The 11,242-nt window shown below is 44.0% G+C and overlaps 1 pseudogene; it reads left to right on the plus strand.

Moving 5' to 3' along the window:
• The first annotated feature begins 223 nt into the window (after window positions 1-223).
• LOC121042820 (40S ribosomal protein S5-like) overlaps window positions 224-11,242 on the plus strand; it is a 15,226-nt pseudogene continuing 4,207 nt past the window's right edge.

The raw sequence follows: 11,242 nt of genomic DNA on the forward strand, positions 1-11,242 counted from the left end.
ACAAGTTTCAGCAAAAAGCACACAAAAGAGGTTTTGTTTCTTTTTTATTATTATTATCACTTTTTATAAAATGAGGACAAGGTCCACCCAAAAGAAAGAGGGAAAGGAAAGGTGAGGGAGAGAGAAAGAGAGGAGGTGGGAGGGAGAGAGAAAGCGAAAGATGAAAGGTGGAAGAGGAGAGAGAGAGAGAGATGTTCTTCTTTCCATGGAAAGAGAATGGAGCATGAAGGCATGGGGTCTGAAGGGAGATAATCGCGCAGCCCAGCAGCCAGCAGCTAAAGGGTTTGGCAGACTGCGAGAGCAGGTGTGCTTGGCTGTAAAACAAGCATTGCCTGCCAGGCCCTGGCATCTTCCCAGACTCATGTGTACCACACAGGCATATGGGGCATAAATAGCGACAGGACAGGAAACGCAAGGCTAGAATCAGGGCGGGAAGCAGAACCCAGCCTTCTAGCACATCCTCAGGCTCTCTCGGACCCTCTCCTCCGAGTGCATTTCATCCACACCTGGGCTCAATTTGAGGGCGTGTTGTTTATTGTCCCGGTGAGAATGTGAGCTCTAGATTCGGGCAGAAGGGAGCCCATTATTCACCAGCTCTATGGCATTGGTCGTATTGGGTCTTGGTGTTCTCATCTAAAAATGAGGGCCAGGGTAGATTTCTGAGAGAATTGGAAGAAAGAAAGACGTGCGAGCATGCGCGGTACGCCTTGCTGAGCACCTGGCAGGCCACGCCCCTTCCCTCCGTTATTGTGGGGACACTTTTCCCTCCTCCGTCTAGGAAGGGTCATGGCTGCCGAAGTTAGAGCCCACCCCATCTTGTGAAAAAAAAAAAGCCCCCCGAACTGCATTTCCTTCTTCTTACCTATGAAGTTAGTGTTTATTACTGGGAGGCAGGTGGAGTGAAGAATTCTGCAGGAGGGGCTTGGAACCGGGAGCCAGGAGAGCTGGGAATTACTTGTCTATGCCCTTGGGCACTAACATAACCTTGGAGAGATGCCATGACTGTACTTGAGCATCCTCAACTCTGTTTTGGGGATTCTCCAGAGATCGAGAACTGGTTTTACTATATGCTGTGTAACTATAATATATAATATATGTTCTGGGGCGCCTGGGTGCCGCAGTCGGTTAAGCGTCCGACTTCAGCCAGGTCATGATCTCGCGGTCCGTGAGTTCGAGCCCCGCGTCAGGCTCTGGGCTGATGGCTCGGAGCCTGGAGCCTGTTTCCCATTCTGTGTCTCCCTCTCTCTCTGCCCCTCCCCCGTTCATGCTCTGTCTCTCTCTGTCCCAAAAATAAATAAAAAAACGTTGAAAAAAAATTAAAAAAATATATATATGTTCTGTAACTATACTTGATTTTGAACTGCATGGGTTTTTGTTGTTTTGATAAATACAGTACAATACTAATCATGTATTTTCTCTTTCCTATGATTTTCATGATAACATTTTCTTTTCTCTAGTTTACTTTACCGTAAGGATACTGCACATAATACATACAACACACAAAATACGTGTTAACTGTTTCGGTTATCAGTACAGCTTCTGGTCAACAGTTGGCCAATAGTAGTTACGTTTTTCAGGAGTCAAAAGTTATCATATAACTATAGTAATATAGTGATTAATTTATATTAATATATGATTAATCATGAATGTACAATTTCAGTAATGATTAACACACAATTATATACCTTAATATAATTATTTTAAGACAGATATATAATTTTTCTCGTACATTACAGTTATATGGCTTCATTCCATGATTATAGTATATATTATATACAAGTATATATACATAGCATTATATATGTAACTAGAATGTAATTATTTATATATAATTATGATGAGATATATATTTTTCGTGTGTGTTATATATAGATACATATTGTAAAGAATTGGTTCACGTAAGATGGTGGCTGAGAAGTCCCGAGATCTGCAGTCAGCAAGCTGGAGACTGACAATTCATGAGACTGAGTTCTAGTTCAAGCCTGGAGGCCTGAGAAACAGGAAAGCCAATGGTGTAAGTTCTAGTCCAAAGGCCAACAGGCTTGAGAACCAAAAATGGATATTTTAGTTCAAGTCCAAAAGCAGGAAAAAAAACTGATGTCCCATCTCCAAAGAGAGTCAAGTGCACTTACCTGGAACTTTGAGGTCAATCTTTTCCTTCTATTCAGGCTTTCAACTGATTAGCTGGGGCCCACCCACACTGGGAGGGCAATCTGCTTCCCTCAGTTACTGATTCAAATGTTAATCTCATCCAAAAACACCCTCACAGACACACCCAGAATAGCATTCGATTACGTGTTTGGGCACCATGTGGCCCACTCAAGTTGGCACATGGAATTAACCATCACATCAACCATACCTTTCTTGAAAAGAAAGGAGGAGGAGATGGGTAAGTAGAGCCCAGAAATACAGCATTGAAAACTCAAGAAATCCAGGTTTCTTGATATTTAGCATCTTCCAGGAAACAAGATGAAATAGCTAGATTCTATGAATTTTAGGAGACACGGAGGAAGATGGTACCTTATCACATCATGAAGAAAACGCATGATTTCTAAGGAGAATGAAATCCTTAATAATGCATAGAAATAGCGTTACTATTTAATATGCATCTACCATGAGCCAGGCATCTTCCATGCATTATCTTACTACTCCTCACATTAACCCTCCGAACTGGGCTTCATTGAGACCATATTAGGTAGGGGCAGAGGCTGAGAGGGGTTAAGTAACATGTCCAAGGTCACTTAGCTAGTCGGTGACAATGCTGGGATTTTCTTATCCCCAAACTTCTGCTCCTTCTAAATTGTCCTTTTGTTCTCTGCTGGACACACTGTGCCCTGGTGCCTAGGACACTGCCTGGCATGTAGCAGGGACCCAACAACTATCTGTGGAATGAGTAATGAGAGACGCCCAGATAACCTACCTTCTCCTGCCGTTGTTTTTACCAGACCTCTCTCACCGGAAAGCCTGGTGGACCCCACCCACCTATCCACATTGCCCTGTTCCTGAGTCAATCAGTCCTAAATAGAGAAAGAAGACAATTCTTCACCTCCACTGCTTCAGATGAGGAGGACTGAATACTTCCTTTCCACAGATTGTGTTTTCTCTATGATAGAAAAGGACCCTGGAAATTTTGGTGCCTCAAATTCATCTCCCCGTAGAGCACTACAAAATCATCCACACACGTTCTCTGGTGCTCCTTTCTGAAGAAGCACACCACACACTATTAGGTACTCAGATCCATGATACACAGTAACGATGTGCCATCACGTGGGTCTGATTTTGCATTCTGATCCGATTTGGCCACTTCGGGCTTATGAATCGGGGCAAAGAAACCACACTTTTAGCGTGTTTCCCCTTCTGTAAATTCTGTATGATTTTCCCCAGCATGTAGGGATGCTGTGGGCATTTAATGTGCTAATTCAGACAAAGTACTTAGCACAGTACCTGGCTTATGGGTAAGGAGGATGAAGGATGATGTAGTAGGTATTATTACTGCCCAACCTCAACCTCCAGTTTTATTCTACAGCAGACTGTGTGTCCCAATGGAGAGAAATCCCCAGTGCTAATACTATCCGAAATGCTACCTGAGTCGGGTACGGTTTCTGGCCTCTGCACTAGAATGGCTGCCCTTGCCAGGGCCCATTTCCCCAGTTGAGTTGGTTTTCCCCACCTCATCCCCCTCTTCATGGCTTCTTATGTATGCTCCGTGACGCAACAAAGTACTCAACTCCTTTGGCTCCCCCAACTCACTGCCCACACTGTCTGCCAGCCTTCGAAGCGTCTTCTCCAAATTTAAAGATGTGTCACTTTCTCTTTTAAAAAGTTCCCGTTTGGGGTGCCTGGGTGGCGCAGTCGGTTAAGCGTCCGACTTCAGCCAGGTCATGATCTCGCGGTCCGTGAGTTCGAGCCCCGCGTCAGGCTCTGGGCTGATGGCTCGGAGCCTGGAGCCTGTTTCCCATTCTGTGTCTCCCTCTCTCTCTGCCCCTCCCCCGTTCATGCTCTGTCTCTCTCTGTCCCAAAAATAAATAAAAACGTTGAAAAAAAAAAGTTCCCGTTTATTTGGATTAACAGCCCCATCGTCCTGTTTGCCACTTCCAAAGTGATTCCAATAAATAGAAACCAGAACATTTGGAAATTGCCTCGAGCCCTCTCTATGCTAGTCTCACTTGGAAATCTCCAGCAGCTGCGTGTTTTCCTAACGACCTTCAGTTGCTCAGAGAATGTATAATTCATTCCTCACCTATCTTCACTAATCCCACTTTCCTAAAATAAATATTAACTGAACTTATCTGCTAAAACAAGCCCAAATCAAGTCTCTTATCAAATGAACTCAGAAGCAGAACAAAAAGCTGAGAATCTGGTGGAGAGGTAATTGTCTTTATTGGGAAGGCAGATCTAAAACTCCCTCTGGCCTGCCGTTGCATTCAATCCTGTTCGGCAAACCTTTATTGAACACTCTCTATGCAGGCAGCAACAGGGCTGGAGAGCACAGAAAATTGGATTCAGAGTTAGAAGGCCTGATATCAGAGGAATTGGATCCGAATTCCATCTTTACTCTTGACCAATCGTGAACATCATGAAAATCGCTCTGAGGCTCATTTGCGGTAGAATAGTAACACGATTCCTATTACAGGAATCCCTCAACACCTCTCCCCACCTCCTAACACACACAACTTTCAGCAAAGTCTCCCTGGATTTGTCGGGGAGAAGACGGTGAGTGTCTTGTCAAATATTAGAAAAGAATATTGACTTCCTGATGCATGGATGGATCATGGGAGTAGAAGTTGCAATATCTCTAGCTCAATTCAAAGGAGAAAGTTATTTGTTTTATTTCATGAAAATTTATAAATCCCATTGCCCATGAAAATACCCTTCCCAATCCAATTCTATTTAAGCCCCGTGCAGTCCTAGTATCCTTATCCTAACAGCGCCTTTGCTTGCTGCTAGCATGGGAGATTGAGGAATAATCTAGAAATGTGTCTTGAACCTTCATTGCAGAGGCTGTTGTTCCCAAAGGCCTTATCTGACGATGTCACTTTTTTGTTTGAGCTCTTGGATGGGACCATCCTCGGAAGCCTCTCTCCTTCCGGATTAGACTGGTCATCATAGCACCGGGGATGCTGGGTTGGGTCCAAATATGACCCATCATCTAGCATCAATAGGTAAGGGGACCACAGGATCACATAGATGAAACACAGCAAATAACCAGATTTGTGCTACCAAGCAGCAGCTACGAAAGGCAATTTTAAAATCTCCTATCAGAAAAGGGTATTGTCTCAATGGATTATGGATTCTTTCTGAGAAACAAAACAGGAGATGGAAGTAAAGGTTTACGACGAATGCTGATTGACTTTTACTTCCAAACTGGCTTCACGATATTGCTCCAAAATCTTGGGTTCCCACTCTTTCCCCCTCTCCAATAAAACCCCCTCCTGTTTCTTTCCCAGGGCTGCAATGATGGACTGAGCCATGGTGTTGAAAGCACCGGGTAGACTATCGAATCCTGAACGTGCCAGAGGTTGTCACCGTTCTGAGCCACTGGGATTGGTGCTCTGAGGGGCAAGCAGATGAAAATCTCATGGGCCCCAACACTTTTGAGCGCACAGCCCAGGGAGAACTATTAATAGACTCCCCAGTAAGAGAGTCCACTGAGGGCTGGGCAAGAGGAAGTGTGGTGAGCGAAACAGGCACACGTTTAGGAACGCCCTTTGCTCTTAAAAGAACGTCAAAGCCAAATGGGGCAATTACAGAGAAAGGGTTACAATTGCCCAAGAAATCCTCAAGGAAAATAATTCCTTGTCCTCTGAGGGGACCTTCCAGTGCACCCTCAGGAAAGCATCCTTAAACCCGCATGGACCTAATGAGGTAGGCCAGTTACCAAGCACACAAAAAACTCCGCTCTTATTTCTGAGAGAGCTCTCTAACCCACACGCCTTCTTTGAGTTCAAATCAAGAAATTAAATATTCTAAATTTTTTTGCACCAGCCTGTGTTCTTGTCTTTAATTTACAGAGCCAGGGACAGAAAAGGGAAGAAAGGGGCATGCTAATGAGGTTATTTCTCTTGTTGGCATTTGCCTACTAATATTTCTTTTCAAAAGAAGGATATGAACTAGAAACACAGCTCATTGTTCTAAACACCTTGAGAGTAAGATGACTTAGTAGAAATATAGTAGGGGGGAAAAAAGGCTGGAGAGAAAAACACAAAGTTTCATCCCATGTACCTCTCGCGGTACAAATGTTTTCCCCTCTGTCATTTGCTATCAATTTTTTTTTTTTTTTACATTGCTTGCTACATGAAAATGTGTTACCATAAAAAATACTCTCCAAAAGAGTTTTCAGTGGGGAATTGGACCATACATGTGTGGCCACTTGGATTCTAAATTGAGGACACTGATGTGTGAAGGTTTATTCCTGGCATTATGTAATGAACAAGAACCAAAAAAGACAAGGACGTAGGAAGGTTTTATCCAAGCTCATTGGAAGTTTTCACAGGGTCTCAGTCTCATGTTGTAACTTCAGCGGAACTAAACGCGAGAGCCAGAAGACACAGTGAATTCAGCCGCATGCCCTGTCCTTTCTCCCTCCCCTGTTCCTTTCTCTGGAGATAGAAACTATTTTTTTCTTAAGTCCTTGTCATGATTGCAGCTTCCTGAGGGCTGTCTCTGTCTATCCCCCTGCTCCCCCTTGAGCACAAGAGAGATACCATAGCTACTACTCTGTCAGTCCAAATTCGTGAAATCAAAGTCCTCCAAATAAGCAAACAGCGAAAGCTACCAATTTAAATCCTACCTGCAGGAGCCCTTTATTTCGTCCACTTTTCCCGCATTTGTTTATTTTGCTCTAGACATCTTTGGGGGATCACATTTGTCCTGGGAATTTCAAGTCGGCCTTCTGCTGCCTGAATGTCGCATTCCTGTGCATTCCACGAGGGCCGATGGATACAAAGTCACAACAAAATGGAAACTATTACCTTGAGCCAAGCTAGCCCTTGAGAAGTCCTCAACTTGAAAGTTTTCGTTCCGCCCAAATGGTCAGTCAGGGACTAAGTGCTGAGAAGATGGCCTTCTAGAAAGCATGACTTGGAGGAGATAGGCTGCACTGTGTGCTGAAGTCAGTGAACTCAGGCTGGAAACCAGTCACACTTGGTAGCAAGAGTCAGTTGAACGCACCTCTTCCGATTCCCCTCTGCCGTGGATCCTGGATCGCAGCTTAAAATTCGCCGCGGGGGAGTATTTACATCCCTGAAATCAGCAAATGCTACAAATCTGAGGGTAATGTTTTTCTGTTTCGTTTTGTCCCAGAGAGGCAGTTAATAAACTTTTTTCTAGCACAGCACTAACTACAGGCCTGTGAAAGGTCAATGTTTCAAAGAGCCCGTCTGGATCTGAAATGCCTTAAGAGGAAGGCCTCTCATTTCTGCGATTTCTCAAGGAAGTGCCAGCAAGAAATGAAAATCTGTCTCTGTGACTTCTTCTTTCAGTGCTTTAAAATAACCCACACCAGGGGCACCCGAGTGGCTCAGGCGGTTGAGCTTCCGAGTTCAGCTCAGGTCATGATCTCACAGCTCGTGGGTTCGATCTCGGCATTGGGCTCTGTGCGGACAGCTCAGAGCCTGGAGCCTGCTTTGGATTCTGTGTCTCCCTCTCTCCCTGCCCCTAACCCATTTGCAGTCTATCTCTGTCTCTCTCAAAAATAAATAACCATTAAAAATATTCTTTTTTAAATAAGCCACACCGGAGCTCCGGCCAGTGACTTCCTGCCCTCCCCTTGTGTTGTGCGTGACTTGAAAGTCTTTCCATTGCTCAGGCCATGCGGTTTTTACACCTGTATTGTGTTATATAAGCCAGCCTGTCTAGTTCTGGAACCATCCTGTAAATATGTCAGCTTAGATTTTCCTTTTCTTCTGCTTCACCCTCAGGCGGTAACTTTCATTCCCTTCCAAACAAATCCTTCCTGCAGTGGTTTGCTCCCCTGCCTCCACTGTCTCATGTTCCATCACTTTTCACTGCCCGCCACCCGCCTCCTGTGCCCTCGGCTCAAGAGCTCCAGTGCCGGTCCGCAAAGCAGGCTCCTGAATGCTACACACCCCTTCTCTCTCCCTCTGAGCATGTGCCCCTGTCAGCAGGGCCATGTCCCTAAAACGCCTCCCTCGGCTGCCACAGCTACTCCAGATCATGGGACTCAGGCTTCGTCTCTGACTAGTCTTCTGTCTCTTCTTGGTGGGATTGTTCTCCTCCTACAGGCAGGGCTTTTGAGGAGTCTGAGGTGGGTACAAGCCATTGGGTCCACACAGGGCTTGGGACCCTTTTTACAGCCATCGCTATTTTATTGTGTTGTTACATATGTAAATATGGCATTTCCTCTAGTAGAATAGACAGGCCTTAGGAGCCAAGAGGGGGCCTTATTGAACACTGGATTCTTTACAGATGCTTTTCAGGTGAGAAGTGTTAGGCAGAAAATGGACTTCCATAGCTGGACCTCCCCAATGTCCTAAGTTATCTGATATAAACACAGGAAGGACAGTTGTTCTCAAGCAAGGGTGATTGGTCCCTTACACATTTGGTAAAGTCTGGAGGGTTTTTTTGTTTTTGTTTTTGTTTTTTTCATTTTCACAACAGTGAGGGCATGCTACGCGCTACAGGTGGTTAGACAACATGCATCCAGCTAAATGTTCTATAGTGCATAGTACGATTCCCACAGAAAGGAATCATCAGACCCCAAATTTCAATAGTGCTGAGGTAGAGAACCCCTGACTTATAGTGTGACCATCCTAATGCTGTTCACCAGCTAATGGGGGGGTAAGAGTTGGGTTGTGGGTCTGGTCACACTTGCTTAACCACCCAATAACTGAGTGTCATAAGGGTTGCTGCACCCATCTGCTTATCTGAACCTGGCAACAGGATGGCCCCCTCCTGGCTTTCCACAAGGTCTTTGTTCTGACCCTCAGTCGCCACTGAATACACAGCAGAGCCCCTCACTTTCAATCCTTGGATGTGTCTCTAACACGCAATAAACAAGCCATAGCATCAGGATGATCTGTGTGTGAGTCTCAGCAACCTGCATCGTTCACAAGCACATCACATATTCAAAAACTTACACTTGACAATCACGAGTTCGGGGAAAGTGTAAGTTAGTGGCTAGAAGCTCAGAGACCCAAGGTCAGAGGACAGTTATGCTCATGATAACTTGAGTGTTGAGTCTTTGCTAATCTTCACTCCGTTTTCTAGTCTGTAAAATGAGGACATAAGTGAGACACCCCTCATGGAGTTGTGACAACTATGCGATGATGCAACCACAGTGTTGAGAAAAACGCCCCGCAGCTAGTAACCACTTAGCAAATAGGCGGTGTCAGTAAAACAACATTAGATTCTTTATGGGTAGGAAAAAAAGAGAAGCCGGGTGTTTCTGAATATTAGGGGGATTATGGATTATCATCAAATTAATAACCTACTTTCTATAAGTAACTCCTTCGATGTTTATTGTGTTGAATTGAAGTGAACTGATTTCACTAAGATGCATGTGTATCCCATCGTGTGTTACCGAGCAACAATTCAAATAGAATAGAATGTTTGAAAAGAATAATTCATGGAGCTTGCAAACAGTGAGGAAAGGTGGGGGGGGGGGGAGAATACAGTACATAGAATACAAGATGCATTGCCGTGAGCCAAGTCTTGAATATCTTCTATTTTTCTACATTAGTTTGTGCCTCAAGGGTCCAAAGCGTCTTGCTAATCTGATGACTCTCCACAACATCCTGGTATTATCATTCCAATTTTTTTTTTCAACCTGAGTAAACTGAACTGCAGAAAAATTGAGTGATTTGCTCAAGGTCACACAGAAGAGAAGCCCAGAATAGAACTGCATCTGCTGGCTTCCCGTTCAGCCAGGACCCTTCCCAATACACCTTACTTGAAGCAGTCTGGTGAGAGTGGCTAATGGCTTTGCTATTCTTAAACCACCAGTACCTTTTTTTTTTCCTGAGTAATACTCTTGGCAAACTTGTTTATTTTCTAGAGTGAGAGATATTTCTGAAAATAGAGCCTCTGAACAAAGTTGATTGTCATTCTAAAAAGAATAGTCAGTCTCAAAGCAGCAAATTAATTTGTTAAAAATGTGGGTTTGGGGACTGTAATCAAAGAGGAAGATCCTATACCAATGTCAAGAATCTGGAAAGATGGAGAAATTGAATGAAAGATATTGACTATCAAAGGAAGAGTTTTGCAAAGGCCCGAAAACGTGGATTCAGAGTAATAGCAGGCGTTTAGCAATGAGCTTGAGTTCTTGCCAAGAAATGTGGTGCACCTTGGCACCTTTCCCTGACCTCACAATCCTGCAGGCAACTCATTTCCTCCAGCCAAATCGATGGCTTTCTAATAGCTGAGCGTCCCGCTCTGAATCACTTGCAAACCACTAAGATATACTTTCACTGTTTATTTTCTAACTTCAGACGGAGAAGAGCAAGGTCAGTTGATTCTTTCAATGATTGCTCTTAAAATAAAAACTCTCACTGCCATCTTTTGAACTTTTGAAAACCAATGCCCAATAACATAGCCATTTTAGCCAATTCAGTTGTTCATGACCATAGTTTTCCATAACTTTATTATCTCTGTCTATAGCATATGTATTTAATGTACTGGCATTATTAGTGGCATGTGCTTTTACATTTGTCAAGGATGGTGCCTTGTGCCTACTGTGTACTCAGCTAACATTGGAAATAAAAAAATATATACAAAGATAATAAATGGTTCCATTTAATTAGGGCTTATTTTTCCTGTGAGATAGAGCCCTCCTATTAGAAGAATAAGTGTATATTGATCATATGATGGATGATGTGGAGAAAAGGCTTACTGGTGGGAAAGGTGCATGTCCAGGAGCTGTAGAAAATAAAATTGAATGGGTGTGTCAATTAGGCAGAGAACATAGGCTTCATGTCCGGTGGGCATAATAGTGTGGACAGTATGAGCCAAAGAGTGGAGGGATTCCAACCACAAGATGAAAGCTCTAGAATGAATAAGTTCTAGGAGGCAATACATTTGCTACCTGCATTCCACTTGGTAACCAGCATGCTCATAAGAAGCTGCATCACTGTCACTACTACCGCCATCATCATCACCACCATCACCATCATCATCATCACCATCACCACCATCATCACCATCATCACCATCACCATCATCACCATCACCATCATCACCATCACCATCATCATCACCATCATCATCATCACCACCACCACCACCA

This window comes from Herpailurus yagouaroundi, unplaced genomic scaffold, assembly GCF_014898765.1.
Source record: "Herpailurus yagouaroundi ecotype Mexico unplaced genomic scaffold, PumYag 28, whole genome shotgun sequence".
In the NCBI taxonomy this organism is placed as follows: Eukaryota; Metazoa; Chordata; class Mammalia; order Carnivora; family Felidae; genus Herpailurus; species Herpailurus yagouaroundi.